This window comes from Mustela erminea, chromosome 4 (assembly GCF_009829155.1).
Source record: "Mustela erminea isolate mMusErm1 chromosome 4, mMusErm1.Pri, whole genome shotgun sequence".
NCBI classification, from domain to species: domain Eukaryota; kingdom Metazoa; phylum Chordata; class Mammalia; order Carnivora; family Mustelidae; genus Mustela; species Mustela erminea.
Window position 1 is genome coordinate 100,151,056 of NC_045617.1, and position 26,932 is coordinate 100,177,987.

At 38.2% G+C, this 26,932-nt stretch overlaps 1 protein-coding gene across 4 annotated transcripts in view; it reads left to right on the plus strand.

The window, feature by feature from the left end:
- The window catches only part of MLIP (muscular LMNA interacting protein), a 258,002-nt gene that overhangs the window by 85,046 nt on the left and 146,024 nt on the right, over positions 1–26,932 (plus strand). The gene's annotated exons all lie outside the window — the stretch shown is intronic.

The window sequence follows — 26,932 nt, forward strand, 5'->3', positions numbered from 1 at the left end:
TTTCTTTCATCTGTATTCAAAATAGATACTAGTCTGTGGTTCTTTTCTTTCCTCTCTCTCTCTGCTCTCTCTCTCCCTCCTTTCCTTTTTTCTTTCTTTTGATAATTTTTTAAAATCTAGTTTTGGTATTAGCATAATTTTGGCTTCATAAACTGAGTTAAGAAATACTCCTTTTTCTTCTATCCTCTGAAAGAGATTGTAAAGAACTGGTGTAATTTCTTCTTTACATGTTTCATAGAATTCATTAGTGAACATACCTGGGCCTGGTACTTTCTGTTTTGGAAGGTTATTAATGACTAAATTCCTTTAATAGTTATAGACCTGTTCAGATTGTCTATTTTTTATGTAAATTTTGGAAAATTGTCTTTCTAGGAATTAGTCCATTTAATCTAGACTATCAAACTTATGGAAATATAGTTACTCACAATATTCCTTTACTGTTCTTTTAGGGACCATAGGATCTGTAGTGATGTTGCTATGGATATTAGCTATAGAGGAAGTGGGAATTGGGCAGACAGCATATATTCTGAGACTAGAGCCATGATGAGGTTAATAAACTGGATGTGGAGTATGATAAATAGATACTGTACTAAAATTTTTATATTATTTTCATATTTTTATTAAGAAAATCAAAGCTGAAGAAGAGTTCCAAGAAAAGTACAATGAACACCAAATACCCTTCATCTAGATTCAACAATTATTTAACATTTTGTAGCATTTTACCTCATTTGATTTATATCTTTATTCTTCTCTCTTTCTCTCTCTCTACCTACCTACCTGCTATCATCTTCTTGTTCATTTTTTTTTTTTAACCAATTGAGAATAAGGTGTGGACATGACAATATTTGATCTTTGAATACTTCAACATGGATCTTCTAAGTATAAGAGTATTTTCTTATATAACCCCATTAAGTTATCAAAGTTAGGAAATTTAACATAAATGCAATACTGTTTTCCAATATATATTCTATACTGAATTCCTCCACAGCTAGTATCCTGAATCCCAAACTCATTCTTTCTTTCCTGGATTAGTGAAAATTAGTGCACTGTCCTTTATTATGTTGACTTTTATAGCATTGTTTCTTTTCAATCCAGAATGCAATCCAGATTCTTGCGTGATACTTAGATACCTATTTTGTTTCCTTTATATAGGACATTTTCTCAGCTTTTCCTTGTCTTTTCTGACATTGATATTTTGAAGAGCACAGAGTATTTTTTTTTTGTAGTCCTCTGAGTTGAGTGTTTTTTGGATTATTTCCTCATGATTAGATTCAGGTTATTATTTTTGGCCAGAAAGAAATAGAAGTGATATATTCTTATCATATCACACTGGAAGGCACGTGATTTTAGTTTGTTCATTTATTATTGATATTAACATTGATCACTTGGGTTAAGGTGGTGTCTACCATATTTATCTATTGAAAAGGTATTTTTTTTTGCAATTAATAAATGATTTATGCAGAAATATTTTGAGGCTACATATATCCTGTTTCTAAACAAACTTTTACCTAATGGCTTTGACATTCATTGAGGATTCTTTCTTGAATCATTCATTATAGTGAGGGGTCCAAAGTTGTGATTTTTCTAACTCTAATACTTCTTCTATTTTTAGTTGGCACTCTGCTGTCAGGGAGTACGGAAGTACTCCCTACCCAATCTAGTTATATGTGTACACATAATTTTTAGTATCATCTTGCATTTCTTGTGACTCAACTTTGCAATCAGTCATTTCCCCATTCGCAGTTTGTTTTAGGGGTAAATGGCACAGGAATCAAGATTTGGGTGCTGTATGTGTTTTTTGCTTCAGGGGTATCATTGCTTCTAGGTGTTTTCAGCAGACAAAGCTATGAAAAATAAATGTTTTTATTGTTTTCCCTAATATTCAACAGATCAGTGTTCTTCCTTATCATCCCTCTTCATATTTTTATCTCCTTTCTCCCACAGTGAAGGATTTACAACTACACACAAAACTATGGATTAATTTTGTGAATGTAACATTTAAAAAGTTTGTACTGCCTGAGTCCATTTATAGTTAAGAAAAAACACATGTGACTATGTTGTGAGAAGTCAGAATAGCAATTAGCCTTGGTGGGGTATGGTGACTGAAAGGGAGGATGAGGGTTCTGGGGCACAAGTAAGGTTCTGTCTCTTGAGCTGGGAGATGATTATAAGGGTATATTCAATTTTATAAATTCTTTGAGTTGTACACTGATATTTCTTACCTTTTTTGATATCTAAATTAAACCTCAAGCGTTACTTGGATTAATTTCTTTTCCTTTCCTTTGTGTGATTATGTTGTCAATTCTATATCTGATTAGGTTAAGTTTGTGGTTTTTGTTGTGTGTATTCACTTTTAGGATCCCTTCCCATTGTTGTTTATTTAATTTAATTTTTTCAAATATGTAAAACATTAGCATGATTTCATGCTACAAAACTACACAAAAAAATGTGCTTGCAGAATTACATTTCCTCTAGCATCCCTCCTGCTTTTCCTTCCTCTCCCCACTGTAAATAATCAATTTATTGATTTGTGTTTCATCGTTTCCTGTTTTCTGTTCCTAATATAGCAGCCAGAATGATCCTTTCAAGGCATAGTGAGATCATGTTATTGCTTTGATTCACATATTCCAATAGTTTTCCATATAACTAAGAATAAAAGCTAAAGTCTTTATAGTGGCTAAAATGGCCCTAGCAGTCTAGCTCCTGTTCTCAAACAGGCTTGTCTCATCTCCCTATGCCTCTTCCCCGGGGTCACTCATTCTCAGCCACACAAAAGTCTCCTTCAAACAGATATTCTCCCAACCTTGGGTCTTGGCTTTTGCTATCCTCTCTTCTTGGAGTATATCTCCTTAGATACCTGCATTGCTTATTTCTTCACTTCCTTCAAGTCTTTTCTTTAAAGTCGCCTGGATGGCTTTCCTGTCCAATTTATTTAAATCTGTTTTGCCCTCACCTCTACCTTTGACACACTCATTATGCATCTTCATGCTTATTTTTTTTCTCAGCATGATCACATTTTAATACACAACTTATTTGTTTTATTTATTATTTCAAGAAAATGAAGTGTTGGGGTATGTGGGTGGCGCAGTGGGTTAAGCATCTGCCTTTTGGTTTCAACTCAGATCATGATCTCAGTGTCACAAAATTGAGCCCCATGTTGTGCTCCATGCTCACTGTGGAGTCTGCTTGAGATTCTCTCTCTATCCCTTCTTGCTTGTGCTCACTTTCTCTGTCTCTTTCAAATAAGTAAATAACAAAAAGAAGTGTTATTTGAAGAAGAAAAAGAAATAGAAAAGAAACTAAGGCAGAAAAATAAGGGCAAAAAGGAGTAAATGTAATGAAAGGAGCCAAGGAGTTTCAGATAAGTATGGACACCCTTGGGGGCTCCTGGGTAGCTCAGTCTATTAAGTGTCTGCCTTTGGCTCAGATCATAATCTCAGGATCCTGGGATCAAGCCCTATATTGGGCTCTCCACTCAGCATCAAGTCCGCTTCTCCCACTACCTCTGTGACCTCTTTCACATTTGCTCTCTCAAATAAATAAATAAAATCTTCCAAAAAAAAAAAAAAGATTTATGGACTCTCTTGAAAGCTCTTGGTGGCTTCCCCTGAGTGCACCTACTTTTTCAACATGGGGCAACTGCTCTCAGGAATGCGTGAGAAAGAGAAGGAAGAAAATCCAAGCGTTCAACCTACATGGGCACATTTGTTGGAAGAATGTTATTTTGCTTAAATAAAAGAAAGCAGATTTGGCCTGGGTGATGCTGTTATTTACTGAACTGATCAAGAAAAATTTAAAAAGCACAAGATATATTCAGATGCTTATGACGGAAATTCCTTTTTGGGACTCCTCTGCAGTGTGAGATCCTTGCCCTTTGCCAGAAGGCCCATCTGCCAGAAGGCAACCAGACTTTCCGTAGAGCCTAAAACTCTACTTGGGGAATGTGTCTATGGGGAAGACACCTGGGTGGGTTGAACTTACTCCTTACTGAATTCAACTTCTTAAGCTGAGCAGTTCTCTTCGGGAGTCCTCAGAAAGGACCAGGGTATTATTTCACTTTAGCTCTTGTTCCAAAGGGAAAATGTTCATATGCTTATGCTAATGTGTTTCCCAAACTTCACTCATTTAGTTTAAGCCGGGTTGTTTCAGAATGGTGATAAAATAGTTTATTTTTTCTGAAGAAAATCCAAGGAAAAGAAATTTTTGTGAGGTCTTTGAGCCAGCAAACTTGTTGAATAAGTCAAAGGTCACATGTTGGAGGTTCAGGGAAGTAAGAGGTAAGAATCTGACCTAAGTGGGAGATCTGAGGGACAGGGCAAGGCACATACACATAGGACTAGCGAAGTATTGATTTGTCTGAACCTTCTTTGCTTTCCCTGGGGTTTTGTGGCAGATGAGACAATCTTGAAGCCAGAATTGAAAGAGGCCAAAGAGCGTGACCAACCATAAAGACTGCGCCATTATTTAACCTTGCACATAGACATAAATACCAGTCATTCATCCTCACTTCCTCTCTAGCCAATTTTTTTTTTTTAAATAAATTACAGGGGCATCAAAGAACATCTCCAGAAGCACATTTGTCTCTCTGATTTTAGGGCAAGCTGGCTTTTCAATTTGGGTATTGTTTACTATTCCCTGTTAAGTTTAAAAAATGCTATATCGAAAAGTCAGCTACCATGCTTGAACAGCTGAAATTATATCTATTGCAGAGGTTTCAAAATGGGTAAGCACAGCTCAGTGGTTGTGTCTGGTTAACCATTAGAGCATCAGAAGAAATTATTAATCTGTAATAATTTTTATTTTCACCACTTCAGTGTCCATTTAGGTGCATATTTTACGTGATACATTTGTGCAGAAATACTTGCAGAAGATAATCAACAAACAAAAAAATAAATATGTATATAGTGGAAGTATGTGCCCAAATCATATTTTTAATGGGTGCATACTCCAGAAATCTTGGAGACCACTGTCCCAATATGCCCTATGCTAGTGTGTCACAATTTAAATGACTTTATGTACTAACACCTTGAGACTGAGTCTTTCCCTTCAGTAAGTGTTTAAGAAACACTTGCATGCTTTTTGTAGCCTCAACATGGTAGAAGATGCGGACTCACTAGGAGAGATTTTCTTCTTCTTTTTTTGTTTTTTAATGGGCATGCTCATTCTTAAGGTATGGGTGGTAACTCAGTTCACTTCCTTAAAATAATTTAATTAAGAGTTCCCCTTTCCCAAATTAGACGTTTATTTTGAGGCCCATAACAAAGAATTTGAACTATTTCTAATGGAACCAAAAAAGAAAAAAAAAGGAAATAAAATATTTAGACAAAACTATGGTGGTTTTGAAGAGAACAATTATGTTCCCATAACAGAAGTATATTCAAAAGTGTAACATGGGTACCTTTCTTTTCAGAGATGCTCAAGTTTCTTTAATGGTTTTAGTTGAATTAATAATAAATTGACTAGAACTTAAGAGGTATGTATGAAATTGCACAGATTCTCTATACCTTTAGAGATGCTGAGATACAGAACTTCAGTTATTAAACAGAGAAGTCATTTCACAGTAATATTTCAACACAGCAAAAGTACCTATTTTTAGGATATAAACACTATGGGGAATTACCTTAGCTGAGCTTGAATTTTATATTACCTGATTAGTTTTGTAGCTCAGGTCCCCAAGATAATTTTGCTTTCAAGATTCGAAGCCTTACTTTTTCTCCTTTTTAAAAATTTTATTTTATTTATTTATTTGAAAGAGAGAGAGTGAGATCATGAGTTGGGGGAGGAGCAGAAGGAGAGGGAAGAGCAGACTCCCTGCTGAGCAGGGAGCCCGGCATAGGGCTCCATCCCAGGACCCTGAGATCATGACCTGAGCTGAAAGCAGACGCTTCACCGACTGAGCCACCCAGGTGCTCCATTACTTTTTCTCTTACTGGCGTACAGAATGTGACTGAATATACATTTCATTTTCAAGTAATTACAGGTTAGCTCAAGCGCATGCTCTGATGGACAGCGCATGCAACACAGCTCTAATCTGGAGACTGTCCCTTCTACAGAATGTTCACCCCTGACCATCAGCATCTTTCAGGAACTAGAATCAGAATCCCCTTGAAACAGCATCTCAAAAAACAAAACAAAACAAAACAAAACAAAACAAAACAAAACAAAACAAAACATCATGTCTTACAATACCAAATATACTTGAAGAATTTACTAAAAGCCTAAATGAAACCCTTGTATTGGGTTTATCTTTTAAACTCAAATTTCTGTTGAGCAAAACTATTTTTAAAATGCAGTTAGTTTGTAATCCTGACAAATGGAAACATTTTTAAAAAACAATGGGAACACAATAAAATGAGAACTTTCATATAGAAAACAAAACAAAACAAAAAAACAAAACAAGGGGCGCCTGGGTGGCTCAGTGGGTTAAGCCTCTGCCTTCGGCTCAGGTCATGATCTCAGGGTCCTGGGATTGAGCCTCGCATCCAGCTCTCTGCTTGGCAGGGAGCCTGCTTCCCCTCCTTTCTCTCTGCCTGTCTCTGCCTACTTGTGATCTCTGTCTGTCAAATAAATAAATAAAATCTTTAAAACAAAACAAAACAAAAACCCAAAAAGCCCAAACCCACCTATCATCCTGTAACAGAGCAAGGCTATCAATATATTCTCTGAATGCAAGTGGACTTGACTCTGTGCATTTGCTTTAAGTCTCTGAACTGAACAGCAGGTGGGTCCTCATGGAGCCCATACCCCCACATTCAATTTTCTCCTTAATCTTTACTGATATTACCTCTCCCCACTTTAAATAACCATTTTAAATAACATCTTAAATAACCTCTTAAAATAGGGATTTTAGAAGCATCATTTGTAGAGAGGTGCAAGTGAATGGACTAATCTCTCAGCTCTTTGTTTTCTGATTCTTCCTTCCTTGTACTCTTGCATAATGAATGTGTGAAGAAACACGAAGGCAGGGCTCGTGTTGCACCTTCCCATCATTGGAGGGAATCTGATCCTTGAGGGATCTCAGTTTTCTTCTCAACTCTTCCATCAGTAATGAACCCTTTGGCATGTCTCTTCTGGCAGGAAGTGCTCAGACAGCTGTCTAAAGTGTACCAACCAGCTCAGAAAGACATCTTGGGATACAAAAGTTATGCACAGCGGTTACATTCAAGATGTCTATTCTCTGCTGGAATCAACTAGACTTAAAAAAATTACTCAGTCCCTTCCAGGAAGATACTCCTGCCTCCATTCTCAGCATGTTTGACAGCCTTATTCTGTATTTCACTTTCATCTGTTGGTTTTTTTTTTTTAATTAACATATAATGTATTATTTGCTTCAGGGGTACAGGTCTGTGAACACTTTCATCTGTTTTTATATACACTTTCTCTTCAGAGCAACTCTCTTTGGCCATTAAAATACTAATACTTTAGACCCTGAGTCAGTCATTTTAGCCTTCTGTATCCAGGCAACTGGCTGGAATGGGAATCAGTCTTTAAAATATAATAAGCACCAGTTGTATACAGGGTACTCTTATCTGTGTTAAGTGTTTTGTGTTTGTGTACGTGAGAGAGAGGGAGAGAGAGAGAGAGAGAAAGGATCACACGTACAACACATGCGCAGGTGGCAATACAGCAGACTAAAATTCTCACGTAATCCCGGAGCACCCAGTCATGGAGTCCTGAAGTGATCTCAGCTTTGCTAAGCATGAATTTGAATCCCATCTGTTTGAGGTCAATGTAGGGAAGCCAGTCACTTGGATAATGAGTAAGTCAATGATACAGACCAAAACACAGCATTATTTCAATTATTTATTTCTTGCTTTTTATCTGGGAAATACTATAGAACAGGTTTCTCAACCTCAGCACTGTTGGCATTTTGGGTCAAATTGATCTTTGTTGTGGGGGCTGCCGAATGCATTGTAGGATGTTTGGAAATATTTCTAACCTCTACCCATTAGACACTAGGAGCATGCCTTTCCCTCTTTTTGTGACAACTAGAAAATATCTCCAGACATGCTCCATGGAGGGGCAAAATAGCCCTGTGTTGAGAACCACTTCTGGGTCGATGAGTGGAAGTTGAGCCAATGGAGTTTAAATCCTGAGAACACATTCCATTCATAAAATTTCAAAATTGATTTACATTTTTTTCTTAAAGACACTAATATTAAATATAGAAAACTAAGTACTATAAAATCTATATTCTCTTTAAGGAAGATGTCTGATAGCTGAGACCTCTTAAAATCTTATTCAGTGAAGTTTGAACTAAATACCTTCTTTTTCTATTGACTATCACTATTTCTAATATAGGCATTCTTCTTTGAAAGTGTTTGGGAAAGATCATTTATCAACTGAGCAGAGGATAAAATGGAGAGTTGGGGAAGATTTAATTCAAGGAATCTGGCCAGGACACTGGATTAGCCTTGTCTATAAGATCAGAGTAAGGTGTGTTTTCAAGATCTTGGCAGAAAAATTGATGAGTTTCACATAAATGGTAATTTTTATTACTGTCAATGAAATCTAACCATCCTCCCATTGAGGCAGGGGGCAAGCGGTGATTTGGTCTTTAGTGTCTGGGAACAGCCCATCATGAACTCATTCTCTCCTCCTAGGATCAATCCTGTTGATCCTTCTAGACCCAAGGCCTCCGGTTATGGATCTCTTTTACTTACACTCACATGTGTTATTTGAGAACTTGTAAACATTCAGCATACTTGAAAATTCTTATTTATTCTCTCACTTCTTCATACTTAACTAATTTCATGACTTCTACTTTTAAATCTTGTTTTCAGAGTCATTTCTCTATTCATCAAAATCGGCACTCAACACAAATTATGTTTCTGAATACTAATCCAAGAAGATAGCTTTCAGAAGGGAAATTGCAGCTAACTGAAGCACTGATAATTTGTCAACCGGGATACTTTTTACAACATGACTTGACTAGGATCCATATTTAAATACCTGAGAGAGAGAATTAAAAATAGAATGGGTTTCAGTTTCAGAAAGTGAATTCTTGAAGTGTCTTTCCTGTCCTTTTCATTCAATTTATCACATACCCTGGCGCTACTATTTCTGCAAATGGAAGAGTGTTTCCTCTGGGGCTTCCAGATTGCAATGGAACTGAAAGCGCTGAATTCTTTTGGCTGGATTTTTTTCTACAGGCTGGTGAGTTGCCATTTCAATGCCGATCATAACATATTGGCCTAGCAATAGCATATACTGTACCCTGCAAATAGAAACAAGAACTGGAAAGTTTTACCCTTTTCATATCTTGGTACATGTTTGATTCATTTCAAAATGGTCTCATCTTTGACACGCTCTGGAACAGCTTTTTGGCCTTGTTTTGTATATATATAGGCAAGTAATACCATGGAAATCGGTCAGGTTTTTCAGAAATTATTTCCTTACTGACCATTTTTTCCCAATCAAAATATTTAGTGTCTCATTACTATTAATTGATAAACTAATAGTGTTATAATGATGATATAAATAGCATTATAGTGAATTTATAATATTGTAGAACTGAATATGTGATATAATGATCGAATGGTTATAAACAGTTTCTTAACAATTACAAAATTTAAGATGCTGAGAGGGTTTGTAAGGATTACAATTCTATTGACTTTACAGTGCTTCAGTGTATGGTTTGAGCAGTTTTATTAAAGAACAAGCTATAGAATTATTGAATCTTAAAGCTGTGCAAAGCTCTTAGATCATCTGGTCTAATGGCTTTTGAATTTATGAACCACAAAACCACTGTGTGTGTGTGTGTGTGTGTGTGTGTGTGTGGTTGTGTGTGTGTGTGTGTTCGTTTAAATCTGTAGCAGTCTCCAATTAGTACTTACAGGGATATTTTCTATTAAATTTGATTCTGTCCCATTCTCTTCTTCTCTTTTCTGCTTAATTTAAAAAAAGCTGAAGAGAATTCATTCAGAGTCATGACCTGTGGTTTGAAAAACACTGATCTAGTCCAGCAGCTGTGGTTTACAGATAAGGAATCTGGGGTCCTCAAACACGAAGTGACTTGTTTAAGGTCACACAGCTCATTAGCAACCCAAGTAAGTGTTCTTTTAAAAACACATATGGAATTTTAGATTCAAATCATTCAGCATTTGGTGCTTACACCATGACCTATGGCTAATCCAGAATGTACTTTCAAACTACTGTGCTAGGAATCAGGAGATGGGCTTTACCCAGAACCACTGTGCACATACTCACACACTTCCTAATCTCTGTTACTGCCCTGTGGCATCCCAGGCCCAAGGAATCAAGACTTACACTGTTGGCTTTTGGTTCCCTTATATCTTTGATATGGCTGTGGGAAAAATGAGAAATTTCTACAATTGGCTCTTTATAGCTTTGAAGACTTTGGGAACCTGTGTGGACTTCATGGCTGGAGAAAGTTCAAGAGCAACTGCCGGTGTTCTGTCACAGGGCGCAACTTTGACCAAGTCAGTTAACTTCTCGTGCCTTAGTTTTTCTCATCTGCACTATGGGGATTATAATATCACAACATGCTTCTTCCCCAACTTTTATTTTGAGGACCGAATGAGAGAAAAAATGAAAACTTTTTGAAAGATGAAAATACTACATACAAAAAGAGTAAAATAATTTTCTTCCTTGTCAAAAACCAGATATAATTTTTCCTTGATTAAAAAAAAAGGAGATCCATAAGTGACTCTTAATCTCACAAAACAAACTGAGGGTTGCTGGGGGAAGGGGGGTTGGGAGAAGGGGGGTGGGGTTATGGACATTGGGGAGGGTATGTGCTATGGTGAGTGCTGTGAAGTGTGTAAACCTGGCGATTCACAGACCTGTACCCCTGGGGATAAAAATATATTATATGTGTATAAAAAATAAAAAATTAAAAAAAAAAGAATATGATTGTTGTTGTATTGCAGCTGAAGACATAACATTAGTAAAATCAAAGCTTGGATACACATTATAATAAATGGAGCTATTAACATGTTTATATGTGTATCTCCTAAAATCATTTTGAATAACAGCCAGAGGGCACATGTATCACACTCAGGTTCATGGTGGTGAAGACCAGAAGGGTAGACCTAGGATCTAACGCTGTCCTCTACTCTGTGTGACCATGGACAGATGACCCAACTTCAGACAGGCTTCCTCTTTGGAGAAATGAGGATGCTGCTGGCAACCCCACAGGGTTGTAAGGATATTTATGAGGTGACGTGGGGTTGGCAGACCTGTGCAGATAGGCCACCCCTAGTCCACCATCTGGTTTTGTGAATCAAGTTGAATGAAAATACCAGCAAGCTCATTGATTTGCATATATATATATATATATATATATATATATTTATTTTATGGATGCTTTTGCCCAACAATGGCAGAAGTGAGTGATTCTAACAGAGATGGCATGATCCCAAAAGCCTAAAATATTTGCTATCTCGCCCCTTACAGAGAAAGTTCACTGACTCCCGAGGGTTATCTGATCATGAATCTAAGGCACTTAGCATTTCTGCCACCTAGAAAATGTGCCAGTCTTAAAAAAATTTCTTTTTCTTTTCTTCTGATATCAAGATTAATTTTTAGGAAAGTATCTGAAACTTGCTGTAAAGTGAAAGAATGAGGTTCTAGATGGTTTTAGGCTTAATCCACAGGTGTGGGGAGGTATTTGCTAGGGGAAATCAGATTTGCTCTTTGTCCATTTCTGCCAAAGTGACCACTAATCTCTTCAGACTTCGTTTTTTTCATTCCTGACAACTCCTTTGAAAATATTTATGGAGTGTTCATAAGAGATTTTGTATTTTTTTTTTCCCCCTAAGAACACACTGTCATCATGTGCCAGACATCTTCACTGGGGTGAGTCTCTGTGATGAGTCCTGGTCATTTTCCTTTTCCTGTGGATTTCTTAGAAAAATATGTTGGCCTTGTCTGAACTTGTGTTTTGGAGGGAGGATTTACAAAGGTAAGGAAAAGGAGAAGAAATAATTTCATATTTTTATTCATAACTCCTGGGTTCCAGTGAGGTTTCCTCTCAAGTGGATAATTTTGCTATCTCTTTTGCCTAAAAATTGTAACCCGTTCTTACCACCCATGGATCCCAGCTATGTCTCAAAGGAAATTAGACTCACTCAGGAACTCAACATCTGTTTTTTCTCCCAGTTATAAATTCAGAAATAGGATCTGTTTCTCCCTTTAAAGCAGTTTCCTTAGCAACTAAACCACCCTTATATGATCAGAGCCGTTTGTCACTTTTGAAGTCTGACTTTCTGTCAAGGCCTTCTGGCTCAGGGCGATGAAGAAAACAACATCCAAACACAAACATTTCAAAAACTCTCACGTGGCGAATTACAGATGGCAACTGCATTTAGGTGACTTTTCTGTAGATTGTGTGACAGTCCCCATCACCCCCACCTTCCCTTCGCCACCAGCGAAGATAGAGATCTCCTGAAGCAGCTATCTTTGTAACAGAGAAACAGATGGGAGTGATTCTTAAAGTGGCTAAATTACCATAAAGATATATTCTGGGAAGCAGCGGGTGGACGAAGATAGGGGCAGATTTGCAGCAGGCGGCCCCGCAACGTGAACTCACCTTGTGATTGTTCAGTCACGCTCGTGTGTAGGCCAAAATAAGAGCCGCGGTCACAACTCAGCTACGTGGTTGGAACCCAGACTTTTGCGACCTCTGCTCACAAAGGGGCAGGATGGAGTGAGGGGCTGGTGGGTCTTGGCTAAGCCTCGACTGGCTTTTCATTTATTAGTGTTAATATTGAGCCCTCAGGTGCCTTTTCCCCTCTGTCCTGTTTGCTGCTGATTCCGGAGTCAGACCCTCACGCAATTCCGCATTTCCTTCCCTTCCATCCGCTCCAAAGATCCTCTTTGAGTTCCTGCATCTGATGTAATTAGAGTGTACTGGGGCGTGGACAGGATTTGGGGCAGGAAGGAAGAAGGGGGTAAACAAAAATGTGGCCTGCTTTCTTATGTCATTTTCTATGGATTCCTTTTCAAAAGGGAGAGAGAAACTTATGAGACATTTAGCAATGTCCGAGACTCTTTGAGACCCCCCAGAAGGGCTTGGAGTGAAAGAGAATTGGAATGTATGAGAGGCGTGCTGAATTTGCTTTCCTGATCTCAAGGTATTTGACGGTGTTCTTCTTGGAAGTTCCTCCCTGTGATCATTGTGTGCCTTCTATGAAGCAAGTTCATGGGAAGCTCTCTCCCGCTGGCTTGTGCTTCTGGTGGAGTGTGTCTGAGGCCCCGGTACATCTAGCATGGAGGGAGGTGTTATATGGCGCTCAGTGAAAAAGGCATGTTCCGCACAACAAGGGGCTTAAACCTTTTGCCAAGTCAGTGCTGACTCCAGGAAGCGGTAGGCAAATGTTTTGAAAAGATTTTTTTCTTACAAAAGAACTTTTAAATACCTTCCTTAGGGCACGAGTGGATTCATCTTAGGAACTTCAGAGCGATTATATTGTTTAGGTTATGCAAAGACTATGTTTTTATAAAGCATCCTATAAGTATTTATCACATACCTATTCTAAGTTGAGTATTAAAGTAGGTGTTGTGGGAAGAGAAGCATACAATCCAGACCCGGGGCAGTGGACACAGAGATGTGGTGTCTAGCAGCCCCTTCAGGACAGGTTTGCTGCTGAGCAGTGGGAAGTGTGGCTGGCAGACAGCCTGTGGCCATGACCTCCTCCTGAGTCTGCCACTTCCCAGAGAGATGCTTCACTGAGGTCTTCCCTTTTCAAGGCAGCATTCGTGGGGTGAAGGCCTGCCTTCTTTGGCTGCATACAGGATGGTCTCATGGTGATAATCATTCCCCAGGTCCCCGAGCAAGTAGCCCAGACTCTGTCAGGTTTGTATCATGGTTCAACTTCTTCCTCTGTCCACTCCTGCTTCTGTCCTGCTCCTCTCACAGGTGTTCATCCGTCTTAAGTAATTGGCACCCTGAACTTTGTCTTGGGATCCATTTCTGGAGAACCCAGCCCAAAACACCTGGTTTTTAGTGATCTTACAAATAATTAAAACCACAGGATTCTCTAATAGGCTTAAATGATAATGTGGAAGAGAATATAAATGCTACAAACTTTAGGTGAGAGTGAGAGGGTTGAGTGCTTTAAAAATTAGATATGGGTTTGTGGTAGGTTGGAACCTTTTTGGTTTGGAAACGCAAGATGTTTGAAGGTGAGAAGAGAACCAGGCAAATGGAGCAGTTTGAGCCAAAGCAGCTCGGAACCCTGTGAGGGAACCGGCCTTGTTAGAATGAAGGATGCCCATTAGGTAAGAGACATTGAAATGTTGATTCACTTAAGGTTAGCCCTGGCTGTGGACAAGAGAGAATTTTCATGATAGGTATTTACTTTTCACATTAGTAAAAAAAAAAGAAAAAGAAAAAGTTCAGAGCTTATCAGTCCTGACCTCACTTTAGGGCTCCTTCTGCTAATTCATGTATCATTCTGTCATGTCCAGAGTGAGACTTTTATCATGAGGGTCTAATATGGCTGCTAGAGATCCAGCCATCACATGCAAAGATGGAGGATGAAATTAAGAAGGACATGCCACACCTTTTTAAGGAGATTTACTTCTAATTGCATCTCATTGGCCACAGCTTAATCACTGGACCGCACCTACCAGTAAAGGAGGGTGCAGAATATAATATTTAAACTGGGCAGCAAAATACATGGCTAATTTTTTTTAATTGCAATTGAAGAAGACATTACTAGATTTTATTTCAGATGATGGAAACAAGTGAGACAGAATAATAAGAAGGCTAAAGTATGGTATCTGGGAAGTGATAGTGGCAGTAAAGCATTTCTAGAACTTGCAGAGGAGTTATTTTATATAAGTATATGGAATGTCAAAATATTTCGGACATATTGAATTGGACGTCAATAGAAATAATCATCTAACATACGGTGAGTGCTTTCCATGCACCAGGAACTATAGCAAATGCTTTACACCTGTTGTATTACTCAATGGAACCTAGGCTTCCTACCTGATCTATTACAAATGAGGAAATGAAAATTTTGAGAAATTAAGAAGATGGACCAAGGTCATGCGGCTTGTAAATGGCAGAGCCAGGCCATGTTTGTCAGACTCCCCAGTCCAACCACCTGCACTGTGGTGTTTGTATTAGAGCCAGCAAGTGAAACATAGAAGTGGGGAAGCTGGAGTTGTGGGGAGAGGGAGCAGTGGGAACTTGGAGAGCCAGCTAGCCTTCCAAAGTGTTAAAATGACAGAGTACAGGACAACCATCAGGGAGGAGGAAACTCAAGCCATAGAGAAGAGGCATTAGGTGCTGGGTCTTTGGGCTCAGGAGGAGAACCCAAGGAGAAGAAGCAGAGGACTGACTGGGGCAGAACCTGGGCAAGGAGCACTCAGAGAGGGCCAAGAAGAAAGCTCTCTTGATGATGAAAAGAGCCAACAATATCTATGACACAGATGTTTAGAAACAAGTCAGTGATTTGAGCAGCATGAGGTCATTCATTTATTATCTTTAGGAGTGTTGGAAGGGGGATGTGAGAATGGATGAAGGAAGGCTGGAAATAATGAATGAATTACTTAAACATATATCGTTGTTCTATTGTAAATAATAGCTGATAATAACAGTTAATATTTATTGGACATATACTCTATGCCAGCTCTTGTTCCCAGGGCTTATGTATGCTAATTCATGTAAGCACAGCCCTGTGATGTAGCTACTCTCATTACTCCTATTTTATAGATGAGAAAATTGAGGCAGCAAGAAGTCAAGTAATCTTTCTGGCTGCTAAGCTCATAGTTAGTACTCTAGAAAAGCCACAGATTTCTTTTAAAAAGTAATGAATTGGCACAAGGCCATGGATTATCTATTTTCTGAGATAAAAATCTCATGTATATTTTCAAAGGAAATATTAAATGTACTTAGGGATTATTCATTTTTCTTTCCTACAAAAACCATTTCAAAGAGGAAATAGTTTTATTTTTTATGTCAATTTTTAAAGAAAAATATTTTAAAAAATAATCTGACTGAAATTTGAAATCCTGAGGGAAAGTATATTGTATTTTTACTAGTAAGCTTATTGAGAGAATTTAAGTGATACATTATGGACCTTGGTAAATGTCTTCAGAAAGAAAGGGGACATTCTATCTTTACAGGAAAACATTTTAGTAACTGTGCACTGGGACAATGATTTTTTTGTGTCTCAAATTCCTTTATGCCTACAGACTGCTCAGCTGAATGTCATTAGAACCTCTAGAACTTATTTGTGCATAGTTTGAACCCTTCCCCATCTCCTACACAGTCACATGTTGATTTGAAAAAAAAAAAAGTATATATACATAGCTGTACACGATACAGTATGGGCAACATATTGGAATCTAAGACTTACAGATTGCCTGCCTGCTCAGCATCCCTAACCCTTTTCAGGTAAACAGACTTATTAGCAGCAATACGTGTTTTCAAAAGACTGAGAAGTGATTCTGAAGATGTTTCTGTAGAAACACTATAGTTAGATTTTGAATAAAATAGCACTGTGATATTAAAAAACAAAGACTCTTGGAAAAGGATTCTGTGTAGACTGTGTTGATAATTGGAACAGGCAGATTTGAAGGGAATAGGTTTGTCTTTGCATGTGGACTTACCAATTAACAAAATCACAGGTGAAAATAGTTACATAGATATGATAATGTCTGTAATGCATTATATACAGAGATGTGAATTATGAGGGCAAAAACAATAAAATTGATCAGAATAAACAAAATACTGATTTTTAAAGAAAAATACTTTGGAGTATATATTCAGCAATAATATTTATGTGAAATTTTAAAATGATTATTATGTAACTGGCATTTATTGGTTTAAATATATAATTAATGTAAGATTGCTAGTTGCTTTGGGCAACTCAGTATTATGTCATACAACTACAGCAATAGCTAATCATTACTGAGGCTTTGTCAGATGGTAGGCACCATGCTGGGAACGTCTCATGTACAATTTTATTTAATTATCACAAAATCCCTGTGGGTGAGATAATCTAGTTTCTTTATGAAAATGTGGGAGCTATTTTTCACTGCAAATTTTTTAATAGTCTCTTTGTTTTAATCTGTCGGCAAATTTGATAAATAGGTCAAGTGCTTTTTCTCGAGTAAGACGGTTGCTATTTCAGTGTCCCTTTTGTGATGTACAGAATACCTTTAAATGATCTATTGTATTGACTTGAAATGTTTGCTTCATTTATCCTGCATATGACTTCACACACTGTGAGAAGTAAACAAAGAAAAATGTTTTCTTCATATTATCTTCTCTACTGCTTCCTAATATCTCACCTGTGAAACAGTAGTCATTTCTGACCTAGAAAGCCTTCTATCATCTAATGTAATGTAGTCAGAGAAGTGCCAGTAAAGGTTGACTTACAGTTGCATTACCATTAGGTAAGGTGAATTATGCAGAGAAAAGCTTTGTGTTTTGTTTTCTATTTCTTGACACTTGACCCGTGGCACTTGACACGTGACCCTTTATTTCTTACCTCTTATTTTCTCAAGGGTAGGTGTATACGATTAATTCTTTCAACAATATTCGTATCAACCAAATGTTAAGCGCCAGGAATGCAGTGGTGAGCCAAAGAATCGTTAATTCCTATCTTCACGGAAAACTTCACAGGAGCATGGGTTCCCAGGACATCTCTCATCTTGTGGGAATATATTGTTGTTGCCATCAACTGGGTTTCCCTTGGGTGACAATTCTAAGTATCAAACCAAAAATCGAAAGGAAAGACCCTCTCACTATAATGTGGTTCATATACAACTCTCCACCCACTCAGTTTATCTTTTACAATGCATATGAACCTTCACTGAAATAACCCTTCAGGGGTGTCTGGGTGGCTTGGTCTGTTAAGCATTGGAGACTCTTAGTTTCAGCTCAGGTCATGATCTCAGGCTCATGAGATTGAGCCCTGCCTGGGGCCGGGGGCCGGGGGGGGGGTGCATGCTCAGCGGAGAGTCTGCTTGAGGAATCTCTCTCTCCTCCTCTTCTTCTGCCCACACCACCCTCAAATAAATAGATAAATCTTAAAACAAAAAAACCCCAAAAAACCAAAAACCGAAAAACAAGTCCAAAACCAAGATAACCCTTCAGTTTAAGTAGTGATTGCTTTGGGCGGATATGGAGCAAAAGTTGGATCTATTAACTTGCTGCCTGATTGTTGTGTAACTTCTGATGAAGCTGGTTTTGAGCATTTGTGGGTAAGCCACAGAGTTGTAAAATATCTTTAGTGTGATAGTGGATGAGAGTCAAGTTGGTTAAAATTCAACTTTATGTTTTGTTTTGGAGTTAAGGGGAGGAAGAGGAGGAAATCCTGCAAGTAAATGAGATTGTATTCTGATTGTGTGCCTACTATGTGTTGAGCTGTATGCTAGGGTCTTATATGTCATTTAATTTTCACATTACCCTATGATATTTGGATGCTTTTATCATGTTTATTTTATAGATGAAAAAAACTGAAGCTCATGGAATTTAAGTAACTTACATAATATCATCAATAATTATAGGTAGATTTATTATTTGAATCTGATTCTGACTCCGAATTTTTTTGTTTCCATTAGTGGAATTACTCAATTGATGGTGTAAAACATAAGTTAGAGCTCACACATTGCTTTTGAAGATAAATATTATCTACTAAATATATTGAGATACTTATCATAAACATATTTAGTCATATTTAAATATTTGACACTTTTTCTGTATCTGTATTGTACTATCCATATTGAAATTTATGTAGCTTTAGCACTTATACCAGTGACAATATAATTGTATTTTCTGGTGATAATCTCATTTCACTTATAAAGTTATGTGCAAAATAAGTATGCATTGCTTTTATGGTTGAACTGACATAGAGACACTAAGAGAGTAACAGAAGAGTCAGAGTATGTGGCTATATTTTGAGAATGAATAGTGTGGCTTGGGAAAAACATTTTCATCATTGCCCAGTTCTTCTGGATAGAAACAATGTTAATAACACAATCCTTGCTGGCTCCTACATTGTAATGTCCTGTCCTACCACCTTTCTGTCTTTCTTTTTTTTTTTTAAGATTTTATTTATTTATTTGACAGAGATCACAAGTAGTTAGAGAGGCAGGCAGAGAGAGAAGAGGAAGCAGGCTTCCAGCCAAGCAGTGAGCCCAATGAGGGGCTCGATCCCGGGACCCTGAGATCATGACATGAAAGGAGGGCAGAGGCTTAACCTGCTGAGCCACCCAGGCGCCCCTCTTACCACCTTTCTTACCACTTTTCTGTGTATCTGTAAGGTAATGGGGGCAGAAGTGGTCAGCAAATAAGAGTCAACGCTACTCTGGGTTCGGGGCAGGCAGACCCAATTTCAAATCCAAGTGCATTATGCACTAGTTGAGCAAGGGATTTAATTTCCCTGAGTCTCATTTTTCTTGTCTAACAGACATCATAATTCTCTTGATGGCTTGTTGTAGGAAATAGAGGAAATAATACATGTTACGTATCAAGAGTAGCATCACATTAGATGGGTTCAGTGGTATTTATGTGTATTGTATGTAGGACAAGTTCTTTTCTCAGGATGAGTAGGTGAAGTGTGTGAAGTAGCCAGGGTGAGAGTCTGTGGCTGCCAGGAGTGGGAGGGGAGATCTCAACCAGAGATGCTTTTCCCATTTTTCTTCATTCACTCTTGCCCCTGACACACCCCTTTATGCATGATTCCTTCCATACATTCCTAAAGGTCACAGCTTTGACATCCAGTGTGGGTTGGTTTTTTGTTTGTGCTCTATTTTCAAAGAAACAAAATTATACAATGATTAAATGATTCATTTCTCTATGGGTCCCGATACTGTATGTTCCTTGAAGACAGAAATCTCTCTTGCCATCCCCAAATCTTCCATACTACTGTCATGAATGTGCACAATTGTTCATTTATTGAATGGACATTTACTGATCCCACATTATGTGATAGGCACTGTATTAGGTACTTTGGGTATGGCAAGGAACACATTAGAAATTTCTCATTGTCCTGGTGCTTATGTTTCAGACTGGGGAGTCAGATGCTAAAGTAATTCACTTTGTAATCATGTAATTTTGATAGCAGCAAAGGCTATGAAAAAGTACCAGGTGCTAAGAGAGTGGACAATAGGAGGTTGTGTCTAACCCGTGGACTCAGGGAAGGAGTTGTTAGGTAGTGATTTTATGAAGTTTATTGTCTTTCAGAAATTGTATTACCCTCATGATACAAATTAAAATGATTTACCATAGGATCTGAGTTTCCTGGGACTCAGTTCCATGAAGAGGGGTTAACAGAGAAGAGGCTGCTAGAGAATGTTCCAAGCAGAGTCAGGAGTGCCAGTCATCCACCTTGCTCCATTTTTTTTTTTTTTTAAAGATTAACACAGTAAGCCCCTCATATCATCCCTACCCTCAACCAATACCCAATTTCTATTTAGGACAAGGGAGAAATAACTCACTGAACACATGAATTGGTAAATTTCCTATATTTCATGTCATACCATTTTAACCTCCTGACAGTATTGAGATATTATATTTCTGTGTTGCAAATAAATAGGCTGATTATGTCTTGCTCCAAATAGTATCATTTATGCTTATGTCCTAAAGTAGTTCCTAATAATGCTCTCCCCAACCCCTACCCTTCAGATTTAAGAGAGTCTCAGTTTGTGTGATAAGTTCTATGGTCAAAATAAATGAAGGTCAGGGAGATCAAGGATCTGCTTTGGGTCACATAGCTAATAAGCGGTGGGGGATACCACACCAGTACTCTCTGACCTATAGCCCACGTTCTCATTACTATATTGCAAACACAAGTTGTTAGTTACTTCTACTTTTATATTGTTCCCTGTTTTATTCTACCAATCAAGGTTAGATAGTCCATGACAAAACTAATAAAAACTGGCTTTCTGAAATCTTTGTTCAGTTATTCTGCTAAGGGTTGTTTATTTCTATAGATTATATAGGAAAGAAAAATGATGGGTTAAGATAAAATATATGTGTAGTAAGTTATAGTTATTTTTTTGATATGCCTATCTTTATACTTACATTAAATCTGTTCTTTATGTTGCCCAAGTATGAGGAAGCTGATTTAAAATACAATTGCTGGGGTTCCTGGGTGGCTCAGTAGGTTAAGCATCTATCTGCCTTCAGCTCAGGTTATGCTCAGCGGGAAGCCCGCTCCTCCCTCTCCCTCTCCCTCTGCCTGCCATCCCCCCTGCTTGTGCACTCTCTTTCTCTTTCTCTTTATCTCTCAAATAAATAAATAAAAATTGAATTGAAAAAATCTTTAAAATGCAGTTGCTTTGAAAAGTCAAGGTGTAACTCTAATGATAAAACATTGGTAATTAATCTTTTCTTTAACAAGATCCCCTGTGGGTGGGGGCAGTCCATGATTTGCCCTGGTGGGCAGAGCTCAAGTGTAAAGAGTTTAGAGTCTGAAAACTAATCAATTAAATCCTTTAATGTTTGAGCCATTTTGGACAGTTTTCATCATTTTCTAAACTGAGTTAAAATTTTTATCTGTGGCATATCATGATGACTTTTGAGGACATTCTTCATACATAAATATGCCTGAAACATAAAATAGAATGCTATTGCTTTATTTTCAATAAAAGTGCATATAAAATCATATTATACTAACAGTCATATTGACAATAAATATTACTTTGTCATGTTTATGAAATTATAATGTAAACTCTAAAGATGATAGTGTCACTCTATGCACATAGAAATAAGATTTTATGAATTATATTTTGGGTCAGCATTTAAGTTGCTCTTATGATGTATACAGAAACAACTCACTGTGGAATCTCTGAGTATTTCTATTAAATAATATGTTTCATCCCCAGGTATTTGCCTCATACTTTATTATTACCTCTTTGGATATATTTTGAGATCTTCTAGTCAATTCATTGTCTACTTACTTAATTCCTATTCCTATGCCACTGAATATTTTGTTAGTCAGCTGTTTGCCCAAATGGTTATGTAGTTGGTAGACCTGGCATGTGCAACACCTCTTGTTTCTTTCTTTGTAACACAGAGAACATCTGCCATCTATCTCATTATGCTCTCTCCCAGATCATGAATAGCGCTTCATATAGTAACTTTGTGGGAACTCTTTGTTTGTTTGCTTGACTAAACTACTTTTTTATATATATTTATTGGATATCACAGCAGAAAGAAGTCTTTATGGTTTGTCCAATTTAGCAGTTCCCATTGTGAGTGGGATATTGGTATACATTAGGCAAGCAGGGGGTTCTGTGGCCGAATAAATGTGAGAAACTGTGGGCTAAACCAAGCTTCAAAGACCTCTTGGCTATGAGATGCTTAACAGAAGATATGGAATATACCAGTTCCTAAATTTATTTGACCACAGAGTCTCTTCATCACCATTCCTCTTGCAAGACTATTATTCTAAAGAAGGGGCATTAGACAACACTAATCCAGAATTTTATTTTATAAATAAATTGTCCCTGAGAAGTTAAGTGACTTACCCAAGACCTCACAGCTCTCTGGTGGAAATTCTGGAATCTGGAGCTATTTTGTCTGCTTCTGACCAAGACAACTAGGAATTCCATTGCTTTGAACATCCTGCTGTTCTTGCTGCAAGTCTTTATATGGAAGAGTCATGGGGAGGGAGCTGACTGAAATTACCTCCATCTTGCTTCTTCCTTTAGCCCTTACACCTTCGGTTTTTGGTAAGGACCTGTGCATACCAGCAATAACTATCCCATTTGGAACTGAGAATCTTGAGGAAATTGGGCTGATTCTGTTTTCTTCTGGACAATTAATTCCAAGTTTAATCAAAATTATTATCCTTTTCATCAGAAGAAAAGAAATATAAGAAATATCCACAAATAAAGAGATCACTGTCAGTCAATAAGTTTATTGGACAAATATTTATTGAGTGCTTATATGTGCCACATAGTGTTCTGGTGGTTAGGGAAATAATAATGATCAAAACAAAATCCTTGCTCTAGGGGAGTTTAAAATCCAGTGATGACATCAGATAATAAACAAGCATTAGGAGCTGGTTACTGCTCTGGAGGAAAAATAACATGGGCTGAGGGGGCCAGAGAGTGCTAGCAAGAGCTTAGAATTGGGGTGGCACTTTTATGTAGAGTAGTGAGGAATTTTTTTTTAGTTGGAGTGACATTTGAGCAGAGACATGAGGAAGTGAAGGAACTCATGAGCTTGGGAAAAACACTCTGGGGAGTGGGATTAGCATGCTCTAGGAATGTAGGAAAATCACTTAGATAGAGCTGAGGGGAGCAAGGGGGGGAGAGTAGTAGGGGCCAAATCATGTTTGTTGTTGGCTATCAAAAGGATGTTGGCTTATCCTCTGGGTAACAAAGGAAGCCATTGAAGGGTATGGCATAGAAAAGTGGCATTTTCTGGCTTCTGTTTTAAAGGCTCAATCTTGCTACTGTGTGGCAAATAACTATAGGGAGAGGAGATGACAGACCATGTTCCCAGGAAGTGGACTCTGAGGTAGAGTTAGCTTACAGGAAGTTTACCCCCATGGAAGTGCTCTAAGGAACACCACCTGTGGAAATAGGAAAGCAGCAACATAATGGAGAGAGAGAATTGGGTTGCAATGCACACCCAACAAAAACTTAACTGACCTCATGAGGAGCTCTGAATTTGGAATTGCTCTTTAGAGTTGCCCTAAATTGGAAGGAGAGTGCCAGGCCTTTATATATGGGTGTATCAAGTAGCCATTGGATGCAGGCAACCCCTGAGAAGGGGGAGAGGCTTTGGGCAAGGAGCTTCATTCAGCTGAGAGCAACTCATGAAGAGGACAGACAGTTGAGCACTGTTACAGTACTTCCAGCAGCTGGGGAATAGTCTTTGGCCTGAAGGGAGGTATGGATTGTTTATCAGACCATTCACTATAGAAGGCTATGAGGAAGCAGGGGATTAGTTAGGAGGAAGTGATTTGGAAAAGAGATGATGGTAGGTTCTGCTACTAGGAGGTTAGAAATAGAGGTGGCAAGGTATAAACATTTTCTGGATTTATTTTGAAGGGAGGTAATACTGATAAATTGGTGAGGGGGATAGATAAATCAAGATTATTGCTATATTCACTAATACTGATATATTGATGGGGGATTATGGGAAACCAATAAAAATTGTTGTGACCCCATTATATTTAGCCTAAGCAATGAGAAATAGTTGCACAACTATATGCTGAGGTGGGGAAAATTGGGGGTTCTGGTAGGGAACAGTTTTAGGAGAAAGACAAATAATTCAGCTTCAGGTATCAATGAAGTATCCAAGTGAAGATGTTAGTTGGATACATGAATATTACTCAGGGAGGACATTCAGGTTGGGGAAATAAATTTGGATCTCACTGGCTTATTATTTGCAGCTATAGAATGGGATGAGATTATCTAAGGAGTGACTTCTGGGCTACTTCAAAGCTTAAAGGTAGGATGATGTAAAGCAGCCAGAGAAAGAGTGTCTAGGGAATAGGAACAGGAGTGATAAGAAATGGTGCCAGAAGCCAAATGGAGAAAGTGAATTCAACAGGGGAGAGTGACCACCAAATGCTTATTCCTGATGGATAAATATTTCTTATCACTGTTTCTTTTCCCATCAAATTCTACCATGTACAAGGCCTATTATTTTTTCTGAATATCTTACTATGTCATGTTTTTACTTAGATGCTATGTTTTCCTCAATACTTTGAAGCTTCTAGTGTATTTGAACTAAGGAGGGGTACCAGTATCCTATTAGCTAGGAGTATAAACCTCAATGAGGAGAGAATCTATGAGTGCAGAAGCAACAGAATTAGAAGCAATACAGATGAGCTCAATACAGATGCCTGGTAAAGATGGAGCCAAACAGGCTGTGATGGAATCTCACATATTTTTGATGAGAGGTCAGAATTCACTTTAAATAAAATATACTCAGTTCTGAGTCTGTGAATTGAAATGGCCCTGACTGGATCCCTGGAATCACCTATTGCCCTAGAGACAGGGATCCAAACTCTGGGTGAGTCCCATTTTCAGAGGGAACACACCAACCAGAAACTAAATCAGAATGAGAAGTATCCCAGTGTTGGTCACCAGGAACTAAGAATGCAGAAGCGAAGAGTGCAGTCTCCTCAGGAATGGGCCGAGACCACTTTCCCATGGGGTCTGTATTCCACACATCACCTCGCACTGTCCTCTGACTTCACTCACCACCCATGTGACTTGTGTCTCTTTCGTGAGACTGTCACGCATGTTGGGAATAGAGTCCAAATCTTCTTTGTCTTTGTGTGTCTCAGAGCTTAGAGTAGAGCCTGGTACTCAACAGATGTTTATGAAGATAAATAAACTGGATTTCTAGTACGTTATGTTATCAAGCACAAGGTATAGGAACAGACAAATGGATAATTGAATAGTCTTGGCAGCTGGATCTGTTTAATCACATGTTTCTTGGCAAACTTTGGTGTGCTAATCTATTTTTTTTTCTCAAATTTGTTTCCCATGTCAAGAAGAGAGACTATTTGTTCTTTATTGTTTATTTTAAAAGCAGTATCTGAAGAGTCTTTTGGCTAGAAGTTACTGCAGTAATATCTATTTAGAAAGAAGGTGAAAAACGTCCTACTTTAGCCATCAATAATGCCAAAATTTAAGGAGAATTTGGATTGTATTTGTCCATTGCAAAGTTTGACAAATTTTATTTGCTCTTGGCAAAAGACTATTCAACAGAGCATTTTGTGCTATTTGGTGGGAGAGAGAGCATTAAAAAGTTTGTGTTTATATAAAAAGATGCAGAACTAAACAAGTATGTTTACATGATGGCTTAGCCTAACTGATTAAATGCCTACATCAAGCTGTGGAAGAAATGGTTTGTGTTTCTAAATGCTTCAGGGTCTTGGGCGGACTCTAGGTGATGTTCTTACTCTTTGTAATTGGAGGACAGACACTCTTCCTCCCCACTTCTCCATCCTGTGCCAGTAACTTCCTTGCTCTTCATCATTCAGGACTGGGGCCTGTTTTTGAACAGGTGCCATCATTTTCTATTTAAATGAGGATGGTTTCTATAGAAATTGTCCTAAATACATGTGCTCTTTGAGGCTATATGTAGTTACTAACCAGATGGCTGAAGCATGCTGTTATAATGCATGACCATTATGTTTTTTTTTTTTAACTAACAATTACTACTTCTATCAATATAACAAATAGTCTGCAACACCAACAATTATTAATAAAGCCAGGGAAAGAAAATGATTCGAGAAAAGTTGCCAGTAAGATACAGAGCCAAATAACAAAATAATGGATTAATTCAATTGGTTCTCATGTTGTAAAATGACTCAAGGAAGAGTTCAAATAGGGCAGAAGACAGGGGCTAAAGTATTTCCCCTTCCAAAGTTGACTTGCCAACATGCATAAATATTGCTTTGGTTGGGGAAGGAAATGAGAGAGAAAAGACCAGAGGGAGGACAGAACGAGGTATGGGAGAAGAGCTTCATAGAGTCTACTTGGAACGAACGGATCAAACTATTGACAGCTAACCAGACTGCTGCTTCCTCGTAGGGAGCCACTCACTAGGACTGTGTAAGATGAATGTGACCTCTAGGGGTTACATGATTTCACAGTAATCCTTGCAAGAACCCTGTGAGATAAGTACTATTCATAGCCACATTTCACAAGTGAAAGGATTGTCTTTGGGAGGTCCTCTTGTGTCCCCAGTGAACGATCATCTCTAGGTTTTCGCATTTTATGACTCTTCTTACGGCATACTGCTGTTAGGACAGGTGCATTCACTCAGGCCTTTAACTCTGCTTGAAAGGAGTGTTATTCTGTCCCACTTTCCTAAGCCCCCAGTCTCCGATCCTTTGAAGTGCAGCACCAGTGCAGCTTTCTCCTTGAATTTCTCCATGTAGCTGTGATCTCATGTCCCTCCAAGACTCCCCCAGGTCTTTGCTACTCAAAGTGCTATGGGCAAGCAAGCCAGGGAGCTTGCTGGATGTGC